Genomic DNA, 16,149 nt, shown 5'->3' with positions numbered 1-16,149 from the left:
AAAATATGTATACCCTAATTTATGTAAATGAAAGAATTGAACCCAACATTAATCAGCAAAGGCACACACTGTTTTTAAACTTTCTCATGCCAGTAAAATATGCAGGTGAAAATTTCCTCTCTGTTCTTCAAAGCAGATGCCAGTTCAATCTGCTTTCACTTATATGTATGTAAAACATAAATATTGACACATAACTAAAGACTTTGGAAAGAGTTAGATCTATGTATCAGATGGTATGCAAATGAACAGGAAAATTCATTCTTTTCCTAGGCTACACCTGATTTTAATCACAAACTAGCAACTGACCATCAACAATGATAAGAAGAATAGCAGTATTCATAAAAAGTTCACCTGTAGTTACTGGTGAGAGTCATCTCACCTGATTTTGCATACCTGAAGATTAAAGTTCTGGCAATGAACTAGTCCCCATAGGTTGCCTTTGTGGGGCTCCTCCAAAGAAGAAATCATCTGACCTCTATAGAAAAGGATCACATGTGTTTTGAGGTGCCTGTTTCCCTTTTTGGACTAATTGGTAGTCTCAGGTGACTAGATCATAATTAATGCCTTCCCTTTGGCTCATACTTGCATGGTTGAGCTTTCTGTATGACCAAGGAGTATCCTAAATAGAGGAACAGAAGAAAAGAGGTCACAAACTAATAATAGAAAGCGAGGAAACAAAAGTGTACTTTCACCAGAATTTTTTAAAAATGTTTTATTTAATGATAGTATTCCACCTTTATTTTATTTTTTTATCTCCTCTAGGAAAAGGTAATACAGAGTGATTCTGGTAGTAGTCCTCCCTGTTACAATATACATCTTGGAAGAACGTAGGAAGCTGGATCAGTCTCTGTCCCTCAGTCATATAAGTTACAGCTTTGATATATATTTGAGCTCTTTATGACCTTGCCTCTGTTGTGAACAATCACTTCATTTGTTTCCCTCATTCTTTTCAATTTGTGTTTTATTATTTTCTCTTGAAGCCCAGATTTTTAATCATGCTTTCTTTTTTGTCTTCCTCCACAAATAGCTTCACAAATAGCACAGTGTGATTCTTTGATCCATTTTGACATCCAAATATAGGATAGATGTAAATACTCCCAGGTAAACTCAGAAGTTATCAGGTATTTTTAGTACAGCTTACACATAACCTAGAGTTCCCTTACATACATCTGGATCTCCTCTGATTTTTGGTTTTGCCAGCAATACGTTAATGTCTGGTAAATGTATTCAGAGACTTTAACATGTCAAAATAATTGGCTGTTGTACCTTTGCCTTCCAAAATTCAGGATGATGAAACATACTGCTACAGTGGGGTTTGCTCTAACACTGCCTTAAAAATCAGTCATCTTGATAATGATCATGATTATTAGCCATTGGAACAATATCCCCAGGGATTTCTTTTCCTTCTAGTTACTTAGCTCAGGACTGGCATTTTTTCTTATGTATCTGTTCTAGCTCGGTCCTAGGTTGAAAGCTGAGCTCAGAGATCATCCACTGAAATTCCTGAGACAGGTCAGAAATAAGTGATCAAATCATAGTTTTGGCCTTAAAGTCTTTCTCTATATAAACTAAGTCTTCCCATCTGACTGACACTGATGTGTAGCTGTTAAGTAGCTTAGATTGAAATAATTAATAAATAATAATAAATTATAGAAATATGTCTATTGGTATCAGCTTAATTTAATTTTTTTTTTTCTGCTGCAAATATAATCAATATGTAACTACAGAAAAATTAAACTGATGTTTTTTCTATGCTGAACAAAACTGTTGAAAAGTACCTGATTTTTAAAAATTGATGTCTTTCTCTTTAATGTAAAGCACTGTTTTCCTTTACTGTTACTTATTTTTCTTTGTGAACTGAAAGCACCTGGAGCTATGCATTGATTCATTGATACAGCAGCTTTCCATAGATAAATACACTTGGTGTGCAAATCTGTTTTCAAAAGTATTCACCCGCTGCAGCTTCTTTTCTACAGCCTCAGGTTCTGCTCTCAGTGCAATCAATGACAAAAGCCCTCATTTACTGAAAGGAGAAAATTTGAAATAGAAAATGCTAAAAGCTAGCTAACCAAAGGGATTTATACACTGCATTTCTCTTCGTATCAGCAGTTTGCTAGGACAGAAGATATCTACCCAAACCACAGTATCAAATGCTGACTCTTGAATGCACTGGAATCCTTCACATTTGAGTTCAAGTTACAGTCTTCTCTGTTGATAGAGCCACTGAATATTTAAGCATTTTATATAGATGCACATGGTTTCAATGATGCTAAACTTATTCGTTTGTTTTCTTTTTTTTGTTTTTAATTTTTTAAGCAATTGCCCTGAAGACTGAATGGCAGCCAGGCACAGCCAATTCTAGAAATGTTGCTGATGTAAACTGAATTAAATCTAGTATAAAACCAAATAAATGATTTATACTGAAAGGAGACATAAATAAAATTAATTAAAAATCTGTTTGTGTAGTTTGAATAAAATATCTGTCAGAGCCTGAAGGTAATTTTGTTCAACAAGGAACACCAACACGTGGTCACTCTGTTTCCAGGTTATAATGCTGAGATGAATAGCACCTTTCATAACAGAGTCCTCAGTAACCTCTGGACTTGATCCTGAAAACACTTTGTATGTAATTATGTTGGCTTCAGCTGTATTACTTCAGGGTGGGTTTCACTCACTTAACATTAGACATTTAGAAGTAGACATGTAGGCTCCCTCTGCAGTCAAAGGAGAGATATAGAAAGCACCAAGGAAGAAGATCTGTTCCTTGTCTGGATTTTTTTTTTTTTTTTTTAAATGATGGAATGCATCACCACAGAGATTGACACCAATCTCTATTGACTGTATAAGGACCCTGTATGATTAGAAACCTAGGTTTTCAGAAATAAGTTTACTTACAAGTTTGAGTGCATATAAGTTCGATGAGCAAAGCCTGGGATCCGTACACCAGTCAACTAAGCTACTTGTGGTCAGAACCAATCAGTGCAATATTCATAGAATCATAGCATCACAGAATGGTTTGGGTTGGAAGGGACCTTAAAGATCACCTAGTCCCAACCCCCCTGCCATGGGCAGGGACACCTTCCACTAGCCCAGGTTGCCCAAAGCCCCGTCCAACCTGGCCTTGAACACTGAGGGGGCAGCCACAGCTTCTCTGGGCAACATGTGCCAGTGTCTCACCACCCTCACAGTAATTGCTTCCTTGTATCTAATGTAGATATACCCTCTTTCAGTTTAAAACCATTACCTCTCATCCTATCACTACACTCCCTGGTAAAAAGTCCCTCCTCATCTTTCTTGTAGGCCCACTTTAAGTGCTGAAAGGCTGCTATAAGGTCTTTCTGGAGCCTTCATCACTTCATTTAGTGTAAAACATAAACCCAATGACTGATAGCCTCCTTTGGCTAGAAAGTTGGTAGTCTAAAGGCCGTAAAGATCCTGTAGTACAATCAAACCTGGATGCAGTTATGATGTAAATGGAAGTAGCATGCAAGAAGGACTCACTTCATCATAGGGACCACAACCATGGTAATGGGGTGAGAGGGCTGCAGCTCCTACAGAAACAAGTTCATCTGCTATAAATCTACACCTGACCATGTGGGCAATAGTGAGCTGTATTCTTGTAAAAAAGGACCATTTAATTGTGAAGTAAAAAGGACAAGAAAATAGTACTGGTGTTTTCCCAACAGCTCCCCACAGAACAAATTTCTAATTGAAAATGTAGCTCACTGTGGATTGTAGAGATACTTAAAATATGATGATGTGTGCTGCATGGATTTTGCTAAGCTTTTGGGGTCTGGTTTCCATTCACTGGGACTTAGATGCCTCACTAACCTGTTTTCTCTGTATGAGAAACCTAGACTTAAACCTTTGAAGTTTCCCTCCAGAGCTCCCCAAATCCACAACTTCCATGAACATACGCCTGTCTGCATTAGAAATGATGGGGAGATCTTCAAGTTAAGAGTCCATTTCCTTCAAATATGTTGCACAGGTACAACATGAAAAGATTTAAACAGAATACTAACACAGAACAGCAGGAGCATATGAACAAACACACTATACAAAGTCACTGTTTTCAACCTTCTGACAGTGCTGATAACTCCCATCTTCCAAATAAATTTTGTACTGACTTGGCCAGTAGTATATTATCTTAAGCTACTAACAACAATCTAGTCTTACAAATTAAGTTATATAAAAAAAAAAAGTTAAAACTTTACAGTTTAAGGGAGACAATCATTTAATACAATCAAAATAGCTATTTGTTGAGGACAGTGAACATGAGCCCACATAATGTATGCTGTAAATCATTAAGGCATGTGGTTCCATTTAACACTATTTTGCTTGCAAAGTGATCACCTAGAGTTAAGGTTTGACCTAAATTGAGTAGGAAACAAAAATATCCAAGCATAAATAATAAATAGGGTGTGTTTTGGACAAAGCTATCTTTTAGAGCCAGAAAGAACATTTCTATCTATAGAACCATTGCTTGGATGTTTGTCTTCTTTTAACCACAAGTACATATTTTCACTAAAAAAAGTGACTTTCAGGCATTCACAAAGATTTGTTCATGCTAAGGATAAACAGAACTAGATATCCTGTGTTCTGAGATAAGAAAATACATGGAACCATTTCTTGTAATAGCAGTCATGTTTTATTAAAATGAGGGGGTGTTTTATTATTGCTACAGCCACTGCTGAGGGGAACAGGAGTTGTCTGGACACAGCTCAGAGCCGATTTTATTCTTACCCTCCCCTACTCGGTGCTGAAGCCAGTAAATGAATACAGCAGCCATGCAGCAAGAGCAGGACAATACCTTAAATCAATTAGTTCAACCACTGTTTTCATTGGAAGTAGAGACAGGAGGTAAAAATGTCCTTCCTTAGAAAAAAAGAAGTGTAATTTTTAGAAAGCGGGAAAATGAAATTTATTAAACTTTTCATGGAAATTAATTTCTTCTCTGACTCATACACAGAACTGTGGGCTTTTCTCTACTATCCAGGACATTTGTGGAAATACAACAAACCTTTTTCTTGTCATACTATTTATTTTGTAGACACTGAATTCATATCCTAACCATGATCTGTAAACAAAATTTTTATTCTTCTCACCATATTTGGGCAAGATCCTACATGCACTGTGCACCAAAGCTTGAACTACAGACAGTGAACTGCAGGTTCTTCGTGAGACAGTGGAAGTCTTGAGAGGACGGGGACTAAATAGTGACCTTCACTAAATAGTGACGGTACCTGGGATGTGACATTTCTTAATTTGTACCTAAGCCTGTAACATGTTGAATTAAGTTAAACATTGTGAAGTCCAATGGAGTTTGAACGTGTTCAGTAGTTGAGGATCGGACCCTTTATGACTGTTTTGATAATTAGCCAGGAGTTTGGCAGCAAGATATTCTACTTTTACTTAATACTTTTAAGGAAGGTTTTTCCCATTTTAGTACCTTAGACTTTTCTCTGCACCTTTCATAAACAATTCCCAAGTTTGTTTGTTTGGGTTTTTTTGTTTTGTTTTGTTTTTTTTTTTCTTCTTTTTTAACACCAAGTCTGTGGAGATGTATTATTCTTTCTTACATTTTACAGCACTGAATGAAGTGAAATCTACTCTTTATTTGGGAGTTGAGGGCTAGAAATACCTCCCTTCATGCCCTCGAACCCCCAGTAGGATTTATCCTGATGCAATCTACAGTGCATGCTGAGCTGCTTTGCAAACTGTTAGACTGAAGGAGCCTTGACCTCCTCTCTCTGCTCTGGCTGCTTTTTCAAAGTTCTCAGTGCTTTAGATCAGGTAGAACTTGAGATGGATGATCAGGTAAAAAATAAAATTAAAGGGCTTACAGAAACCCTTGTCAGTAAGGGTTTGCAGGCTCGATCACTGTTTGCAACTTTGCATTCCTCAAGCACTGTGTGTGGTGGGAATGAAGTTGCAATACAGATGACTGGTTCTCTGTGATGACCTGCATATATTTAGCCTAAAAGAAAAAACTATACAAAAAGCTATTTAAGAAGAAATATCCTTATGAATTTATCAGATTACAACTGCAATGTCAAGGTTCTGTCCAAGCTATATTACAAAGAAAAGAAAGGAGCAGATCCCAACCCTGGCTTTATGGCTTGTTGGGGTGGGAGAAGACACAAAATCAGTATGTGCCTCTGCACAGGTGCTTTGTTATGATTACCAACACTGGTGTAAAACAAATTGGTGGGAGAGGGATTGAGCAGAGTACCTTGTCTTGCTCTGGAGCCCCCCAAAGGTCAGCCTAGTTGAATCAGCACAGGGCAATGGGTAATCTCTGGCTATTCCAGTTCAGATAAGGCAAAAATCTGAGTTGCAGGAAGAGCATAGAAAAAGAGCCTTTACCTCCTGATGGATGGGAATTCAACACCTTACTAATACTATTCTGTTTCTTACTCGTCCTCTTTAAAACGCCTGACTTCTGGTCACTCTCTTTTCTTGCCTCTATATAGTCCCCCATCAACCAGTACAGGTCCTGTTATTGTCAGTGGAAATACAACTGCTGTCTTTGGAGATTATTGATCCAGATTCTTGGACAGTGTTGGAGTCTGAATTTGACTGGATTGCAGGTGTGGGACCCAGTCTGCAAATATGCTTGCACAGCAACTGCAGGAGCTTAGTGACCCAGGCCTCCACAGGGAGGCACATTTTGTGGCTGAGTCACAAATACAGGCACTTGAATTTGACTGCATGAGGTGATTTCTGTCCCCATCTGACTGGTGTGTCTTTTTCCCCCAACCCCCTTCTTCCAAAGGCTTCCCCACTTGTGGATGAGGAGCTGCACTGCACATGCAACAGCTCCTTCACTGCTCCAGTTTGCAATCCAGCAGATGAAAGCAAAACAGTTCTGGGTTTCAGCGGCTTAATTTAACACACTGGGTACAGAAGTTGCTCCATGTTTGATCTGCTGCTGGGAGTAGAGGCAGGGGTGGATGGCTGGGAATAACACTGTCATAAACACCATCATTATAAGCATCATAAGCACCATCATTATGATCATCACATCTTCAAAACATTAAAAGGAACCTTTCTCTTCCTATTAAAACTTCAGAAAATTTCTGTAAATTTGGCAGAAATTCCTATAACTTTTTGGGCATTTTGAACCCTCTGTAAAGGGTAAAGTTCTGATCAAAAAGGTCACTCAATGAGGTAGCATTAATGCAGAAACTGAGAAAAGTAAAATGACTTCTAATGTCTCCCAGTAAAGCTGTACTTATCTACTCTGGGATTTTCTGAAAAGTGGTTTAAAATACAATGCCAAGGAATGCATCAACCGATCATTTAAAATGATGCTGGGCATATGGTGAACGTCTCCTTAGCCTGTGTCCATGCTATGACATTGTGTAGCCTTGTTTTACAGCCTTAGTAACAGGCAATAAAAACACATGTTCATTCTGTGCTGTCTGCACAGAAATTTTATGAAACCTCCTAGTTTTCATTCAGTAAACAGCCACAAGAGGGCATCTTTTTTCTTGGTTTCTTCAATAAATGAAGTGCTTTAATTATTTCACAAATTCGATTTTATAATTCTAGATAGATGAATTCCCCTAAAAATGTGTGTTCTCGTGATTTGCAAGAAGAAAGAGTAACTACTAAAATAAAACCATTTCCAAAGCGATTTCTTTTACACTTCACAGAGATTGCAGACTGGTTCCACAGATGAGAAAAGGGGACATTCATGCTGATTTCTTTTTCACAGGAGTCTGAAACATCTCCAGTACATGAAGCAAGCAATACTTTACAGGATGGTTTCTTTTTACCAGGATTCATGTTTTCAGAGTACCTCAAAGCCCAATTCTATAGTTCTAATGAATGCTTTAAAAATCAACTTTCTCTTCCATCAACCTGCTCCCTGTTTGCTCTTTGTTGAGTTTTTCTGGTGCAGAAGGTGATTACCAGCAGAGTGCCTGTGATGTTCACTGAGTATCTGGGAGCAAGGTAAATTGTGAGAATCATCTACAAGAATTTAAAACACAAACTGGGCTCTAATCTGCATCATACTGATCAGAACTATATTTTTATTAAAAAGTGCCATCCAGGGATTAAAGCAATGGAAAGTGTTTTTTATGATAATGAAATGGTTGTGGAAAATCAGGTCTAAAATCCCCCTTTGAAGGCCTTAAACAGCAGATGTTAATGGCAACTATGAAACAACCTATCTCCAAATTCCTCCATTTATTTTGCGGGAATATAAGGCACATGTAGACAAGTAGAGCCTGTGCATCTGTGTGTGCAGTTTATATAAAAAACCATCAGCTTGGTACTGTAGTAACAGTTTTAAAAACCTAGATTAAAAAAGTGTAAATCTGGTTTTTGATAAAATTAAAGGAACCCCATATTTAGATCCTGTCCTGTATGCCCAGACCACCCATCTGACTTATATGTGGATGGCAGGTGAGGATGAAGCTCTGCTGAGGTGGGTAACATGGTGGAAACTCCAATATATTTCTCTGGACTTCTTTGGTTCTGCTGTTATTTCACAGGAGCAACAGTCAGGGTCTGTTCTGCAAGCAAGTCGCCAGCTGAAGACTTTCAATCTGAGCTCTCCACTAAAGGAAAGAGTTTTTCAAAGAAGCCCAGTGTGTCTTGTCTGGAAGTGTCTGATATTATCTGTGCCATGTGTTCAATGGCTCTCAGCCTGTGGGCAGAAAGGCTCTTCCTCGGGCAGCCACAGAAGGAAATATGTTGGAGAGAAGGGTTTGGTGTGGGAGTGGGTTGGTCCAGGAGAGAAATTCTCTCTTAGGAAGTGGTCTGCAGCATGCGAAAGCTGGAGAACCACCGATGTAGCACATTCCAAGGGCAAAACAAATAAATGCAAAGGCAGATGTATCCTTGGCAGCTAGAATTTTGCACGTGGGCTACTCTTAAATGTGCACCAACCCCTAGCTCGGGGCCACTGCCCAGCCGTCTTCTCCTTATCAGTAATTGTGGCGAGCTGGCTTTTTTTTTTTTTTTTTTTTCACTCCCAGTCTATCAGCCACTGACCTGCAGCTCAGCGCCAGCGGGACCGTGTCAGGGGAACGAGGTGAGTGTACCTGAGGCTGCTTTAGACGTTGGGATCTGGATCAGCACCTGTGCAGGGCGATCACAATATTGGGTCGGGATGCCCCTGCGCGATCTCACAGGTGTGTGATGCGGGGCGCAGGGGGGGTCTGTGGTCCAGTGCAAAGGAGAGGAGAGCACAGGGCCCCTCGGTGCCCGGCCTCGGCCGGGTGGGCACATCGCTGCCACGGTCCGTGCGCCTGCTTGTGTGCTCGGGTGTGCAGGCAGGACTTCTCACGGAGCAGATGCCTGTGGTGGCCGGGGCTGCGACCTGCGCCGGGAGCAGCAGCAGTGGGTGTGTGTCTGGCCGGCTGACACACACGCACACGCAGCAGCCCATTTGCTGGAGGGGTGTGCATGTGCGTGCGAGGGAGTGGAAAGGGGTGGCGGGGATGGAGGAAGGGAAGCCAGGGGAAAGTCTGACACTCCGCGCAGAAGGAGCGAGACCCTCCGCCGCCGCCGGGGAGGAGCCCGCCGCGCTCGCAACGCCTCCCCAAACCCGGCCACCGGCCCCGGCCCCGCACCGGCCTCACCCCGCACCTCGCCGCCGCTCCGGCTCCCCGGCAGGTACCAGCCAGCCCCCGCGGGGCCCCCGCGACTTTGCGCCGCTCCGCTGGGCGCTGGCGCACTTTTCCGCCGCTGCGGAGAAGGGGTGGAGGGGGTGTGTGTGTGTGGAAAAGTGCACGGGGCCCCCCAGCTTGTCCCCGAGAGCCGGCGGGGCTGCCGCGGGGCGGGGGCCGGCACCTGGCAGCGGTCCCCGGGCCACCTGCCTGCTGTCACCGCCGTGCGCCGCTCGGGAAGAGCCCTCGGCTCTGCCCGGGGAGCGCAGCAGAGGGGGGTTTGGGGGGTCAGGAGGCGACAGTTGTGGGGAGCAGGGGTTAAAGGCTGGGGAGGTGGCACCGGTGCGGGCAGACGGAGAGGTGTTTCCCTGCCAGCCCCGGCCCCCTGCGCCTGCTGCTGCCTCGCGTGTCCCGGGGCGATGGGAGGGCAGCAGGGGCACAGTCGGCCCCTGGTCATCAGCAAAACTGTTGCGTGCGGGAGCGGTGGTAAAATTCCTTCCTTTCCACATAGTCCTCCAGCATCGCCATGAGCGCGACTCTGCTGAACGTGTCCATCGCTAGGAGCTGCAGAGCACCTGGCTGGCCTGGGGTGCTGGCTGAAATGAGATTATTTGTCTTCTCACACTGACAACCTCTACTTTGCTTTGTGCAATAACAGCAGGGTGGTAAAGCTCCTTGTTTTGCAGTGAATATTACAAAATGAAAGTTGTTGGTTCTAAAAAGGAAACATTCCTGAACACGTTAGGTAACTGGTGGCTGTGTACCGTAGAAACGCAAAGCAGCCACCTATGTTTCCTTTTAAAAAGCTTCACTTTGATTTGGATTGGGAAAAATTTGTCCAAGAACAATAGGGATCAATGGGGCAGCAGTCTGACCATAAGCAGAGAGCACTTTGCTGAGAAAGCAGCAGCTAAATGCTGCATCTGTGGCTCTGACAGAGGTCATGAAGATGCAGGCAAGAACTTTGGCAAGAATTTTAGCAGGTCACTTACTATTTACTTGCAGATCTAGAGAACATTTAAAGAGACTTGATTTCACTGTTAACCAGTATGAGGTGATTTACTGTGTGGAACAATTTAATAATGTTTTTCGAACCCATATTAGTATAGTTGATGTGATTTTCGTCTTTACCTTTTCATTAGTTTGTTTAGTTTATTATGGGCCTGATCCAGAAAAGCACTACTCATCATCATCTGCAAGGTATGTAAGGATCAAGGTCTTTCCTAAGCCTGTAGAAAGCTGGGGGTCTAAATAGTTTTCTAAAGAGGAATTTGAGTATTTTAATCCATAAGTGTCATCCTGCTGTCAAACACAGGTACCCAAATTCTGCAGGTGTTACACCTCTTTTTCTTAAACTTTCCAAGACAACTGCTGCTCTGAGGTGCTTCATAAATAGCAGCACTTCAGCCTTGATCAGGCTGAGCAGCTTGGCTTCACTTTTATTTGAACTTTATTTTGGCTTGGACATCCAGACTGGCCTAAGATCCAGGAACTAAATTTTCTTTCCCTCTTCTTACCACTGGATCAATCCGAAAGGGATTCTCAGGGTACAGTGAACAGAGTGGACTCCCTGTTAGGTGCAGTGCTGAAGCAGAGAGATGTGCTCCAAACTAGGCGGAAACATTTTGCACCAGTCTCCCACAGCCAGTTTGTGGGCTCTGCCCATGGAGTGCTTTAACCAGAAATGGAAATAGCAGCTTCGCCAGTATCCTCTGCCGCATCTCAAAATATGACAGTTATAAGAGCTGGTGTAAGATACTTTCAGGACAATAATCCCAGGAAGAGAGAAGTGCCTTCCAGTAGTGCTGAGTAAGGTGACTCAGTCTCAGAAAGATATAATTGAGTTGTATTCCTGCCCCCAGCTTTGACTTAGTGGGTAGCAGCTGTCAGATCTTGAAAAGAGGGATACTTCTTTTGGACCTCACTCCCAAATACCAGCCTCTGCTTGCTTCTCTCTAACTGCAGGTTGTGCCATCAGCCAACCTTCCAAAACACTGGAACAGCCCTGATCTCACTCAACTACTCAATGATTTTGTTTTGTTTTTGTGAGAGGTGATGTTTTCAATGTAGATAGATACCACTGTGTTCATTATGCAAATTATACTGCACTCTTGAAATTCTACTGGGATTTTGCAACTGAATTAAATGAAACAAGGCCCTAGGAAAAAAAAAAAAAAGTTTTAATTAAGCTAGAACGTTAAATGGAAATAGATGTTATTCATTGGGAAAGATCCCTTTAAAGTGTTTGAGGATACTGCATCATTATTACTCAGAGATTAAATTATGATAATTAAGCAAATCAACACTGTAAACACCAAGGTATTAAAAAGTGAAGCCAAAGAATGAAATACTCCCCAAAAAATCTGTCTCTACTTTGGTCCTAGTAGAAGGGGTATACTCATCGTCTCTTTCCATGTTCTATCAGAGAACAAGTGGAGGTGCAAATGTCCCATGCAGTCAGGATCTTTACAGTTTAATTTGAAGAAAGTCATAATAATTTTGAGTCACTCTGACATGCTGTTTTCTTAGGATGGTCAAAATAATGATGCATTTCTGGATTCTTTTTGAATCCCTCTTCTGCTTTTTCTCTTGTTCTTCTTTTTGTTGTTAAAAATACAGAAGCTGTAGTCTCAGGTGTCTCTTCACTGTGCACCACTGCAAAGTAGACATACCAGTTACCTGTGGCTCCGGAGAGTCTGATTCATCAGCTGGGAATCAGCTGGATTCCCAGCACATGCCGGCATTTCTTTGGCTAAAACCCCTGGTGCTGGAATTGGCCACTGAGCCACCTCTATATTCTTTGAGGTTTCCTACATGAGGGAATCCTTCGATGCTGGTTAAGCAGGCTTTCCCACCACGCTCTCCTGGCAAGGCAGCCTGCGGGGTAGCCAGAGCTATATTTGGCCCATTGTCTTTTTAACCCGTGGAAAATGCTTAAGGTGCATGCTGAGTGTCAGTAAATCAAATAGACGCAGCGAACGTGTGATGTGTTTGTTTTCCTTGCTTTCTGGATTTTCTCCAACTGCAAACAAGCAACAGAGAAGCTCATAGTAAAGCTGTGCCCATGAGACATGAAGCGTGGTGGCTGTATTTAAACTATGTGTGAAGGAAATTTTTGCTCCATGGGTGTGTTATTTTTATCTTTTTTATAGTGCTGCACCTCTGTCGTACTTCTTAACACAATCTCCCCCCCCCGCCCTAACGTTTCTGTCTGGGTTTTATGTATTTTATAAACTTAGCAATGGCACTGAGTCAGTGCTTAAATTATTCCTGTATAAATCTTTAGTCTTTTTATCTTCTCCTTTCTATCCTTGTGTATTCAGAAAGGTCCCTCTCTGGTATTGTTATTTCTCACATCCTAGAGACATGCTGTGTGAACATCCACGTGCTATCTGACAGTGGGTGATAAAAAAAAAAAAAAAAAGGCAAAAAACATATGCAGCCCTTCTATTCCACTCTCCCCAGTTTAGATGGATCCAACGTCACATGGAGGGAATCCAGGATGAGTCAGGGAGCAGTGCTATGATCCAAAATTCCAGTTTGCGTTACAGCTGGGAGGCAGCATTTAGCATCATGTGGATTTATTTTCTTTTAACGGGAACTCCAAAATAATTTATGGAAGTCATATAGCCTAATGGGCAGAACAGATAACAGTAAGCCAAGAAGAACCTGGATTCCCATCTGGGTTGAATCAGTGACTCAATTTGACTATCAGAGTTATGGGTGTGGTTTTTAAGCCTAGAAAATTATACTGGCCTTAACTAAATCATTCAACTTCCCTGCAACATAACTGGAAAATGTGATGAAGGTTCAGAGCTGTACTGGTACCTAACAGTTTATCTAGTAGTCAGCTTCACTGGTCAGACTAAGTACAGTACATTAGAGGCATTATTAATTTCTAGGGTGAATCCTAAAGGCTTCAGGATATGTATGGCTAAAGACAAATTCACACTCTAGTGCTTATATATACATGGAAACCTGTAACTCCTGAGGACCTTCAGCCCTGCATGAATTTCACACTGCATATATTACTCAGCTTTCAGTAACATGGATCCTTTTTGTACATCTTTGCACATTTTTCTTCCTGTGTTATTATAAACAGAAGAGTCATGTGAGCCTTTTCTTTTAATGTGGTCAGTTTAAAGGCAAAACAAATATCCATAATTAAACCGTTTCCAATCTAGATGGTCAGTGAATCAGGAGACTTGCAGGAAGCAGATGTCATGCAGGAGAAGAGAGACTAAAAAGTTCTGTAACATCTGAGCATACTCCAATGATATGCTGAGTTTTTGTTGTTGTTGTTTTCTTATTTATTTTTTTCCAGGGGGTTGGGAAGGAGAAGTTACTGGTTTTCCTGGAATGTCCCCTTCCAAAAATCCTGGAGACGCTGCAACCCTGAGTCTGATCTCATCTTGCGTCAGCATAACTCAGGACTAAATGCACTGGAAACAGAAAGCCTAGGATTAACTGAAAATTATACAAAACTAAGGCTGTCATGAAATGAAAGACTTGTGCCTGTTCTCAGTCTCTCTGTAGTTAGTGACTTCAAGGGACTTAAGCACATTTAAAGATAGACCGCTGTGTAAAATGCTCTCTTGAAAAAAGTACTTTCCTAAAGTCTCAATCTAGAGTCAGATCAAGTCTTTTGAAAGTTAAATGCAGTCCTGAGGGCTGATGTGGCCAAATAGTCCATCTTAATCTTGGCTAGAATTTTAACATTCTGAACAGCTAGATCTTATGGTATGTGCCTACCTAGCTTGTTATATTCCCCTGGAATTTATCAATGACACACTCCATATAATTGTGGTTACTTTTTGTCCTTCTAAAATCCTTTTTTGGTTTTGCAAGGGAGAGACTGCAGTGAGGGAGTATGTAAAATATTCTTTCTCAACCAAAAGCAAAAAGTTGATTTTTTTTTCCTTCCACAATGAAGAATTAAAACAATGTCTGTTGGTTTCATGCTTAATGTCAGAATCTCTGCTAAAAAATAGTAAGAAGAAATATGATGAATTTTTCATATGAAACTTATTCCCTGTAATTTTATAATGTACATATGTGAGGTTTTATGAAGACTTATACTAAAAGGCTTTAGAAGAGTGTAATAAAGGAAGATTGTTCATAACATCCTTTGGTATCAAAAGAGCTGAACAGCTACACTTTGAGAGAGGGAAATAAAATGAAGGGCAATGAGAAGTAGTGATAGACTGTTGGAAATGCAGTTCTTTTTCTCCCAAGATTTACAGAAGACCCAGCCTTGACTGTAATGTTCTCTACACTATTTTTCTGACTTTCCTCATAATCTGTATCTTTGCAAGATGTTACATACCTATATTTATTCTCTGACTTCTGAAAGATGTGTTCCATCTGTATATAAAACATGAATAATTTACTTAATTCCATTACTTAATTTCTTTTTTTAAGTAGGTGCCTGAAAACCTTTATTAAGAATATAAATATATCTTCAAGGACACTATAGTATGTCCTACTAACAGGGTGACTGCATGTTACATCTCTGAAGATCTGTTGTTGCTTAATAGAAATCAGAGGAAACACAGGAACAAATTTGTGTCTGTCTTCCATATTTCTTAAAATCTTGGTTTTAGTAGGAAGCATACATAAGATATGGATAGTGTGAGAGATGAGAAACCAGGATAGTCATGAGTTACAAGCAGTGGACCTTTTCTCATTCAGAGAAGTTCTAATTAATTTATTAGCTATATTGCAGTAGCATCAGGAGGTCCCAATCAGAAATGGAGGTCCTCTTGTGTTTAGCACTGGTGAGGTATCCAATTGAACAAAAAAACAAAACCAATTTTCAACCATAGTGTAGGACAAGAGTCATCAAGCACAGAAGACTAAGAGATGTGGATTCCTCAATAAGTAACAAAACCAATTTTATTTCATAGAATAAACAGAGGTCTCAGCCTGTTTTTCTGATGTTCAATGATATAAGCATCAGGGCAAAGTTGAATTTGTAATGGCATTATGAAATCCCCTATTGTGAAAGATAAATAGCAAATTTGGCCTAATGCCTCAATAAATTAATTACAGTGAATTAACGTGACTTTTGGTTCTTGTGGCCTCTTTAGTTTAGCAGATTAATTTCTGAACAATGAAGCTTCAAAGAATCCACTTTATTCTGGGGAGGTATATTATAATGAAGTTAGAGGATTTTCTAGAGTCACAAAGTCTCCACATGAACAAATCTGGAATTCTTGGATCCATTGAGCCATGTAATACTTCGAGTCAGAGACTAAGCTTTTGTGCTTCAACTGGAGCAGAGCTCTTGTCTTCAAAAGAAAGAAAAAAAAATCTGCTAGAAATACTGTGCTGAAACACAGACTAACCAAGAATTTTTTACCTGGTCTTCATGTATCTCAGCACAGTAATAGTGGATACAGTTGGTGTCATCCAGTTTGCTGAGGGCAAAATATTGTAAGTCATTAATTTGTAGAAGCAGGTCAATTGAAAGGAACAGAAATCCTAAAGGGTGAGCTAATAAAAGCAGATATCTTTATTACCTCTA

The 16,149-nt window shown here is 40.8% G+C and overlaps 1 protein-coding gene across 1 annotated transcript in view; it reads left to right on the top strand.

Annotated features, from left to right (window-relative positions):
* The first annotated feature begins 9,461 nt into the window (after positions 1-9,461).
* SEMA3D (semaphorin 3D) overlaps positions 9,462-16,149 on the top strand; it is a 148,530-nt gene continuing 141,842 nt past the window's right edge. Inside the window, exon 1 of the mRNA XM_074903441.1 lies at positions 9,462-9,630. The gene's annotated coding sequence lies outside the window, so the exon portion shown is untranslated. The remainder of the gene's footprint in view (positions 9,631-16,149) is intronic.

Source organism: Athene noctua, chromosome 3 (genome assembly GCF_965140245.1).
Source record: "Athene noctua chromosome 3, bAthNoc1.hap1.1, whole genome shotgun sequence".
NCBI classification, from domain to species: domain Eukaryota; kingdom Metazoa; phylum Chordata; class Aves; order Strigiformes; family Strigidae; genus Athene; species Athene noctua.
Note: the sequence above shows the minus strand (reverse complement) of the source record. Positions and strands in the feature narration are given on the sequence as shown.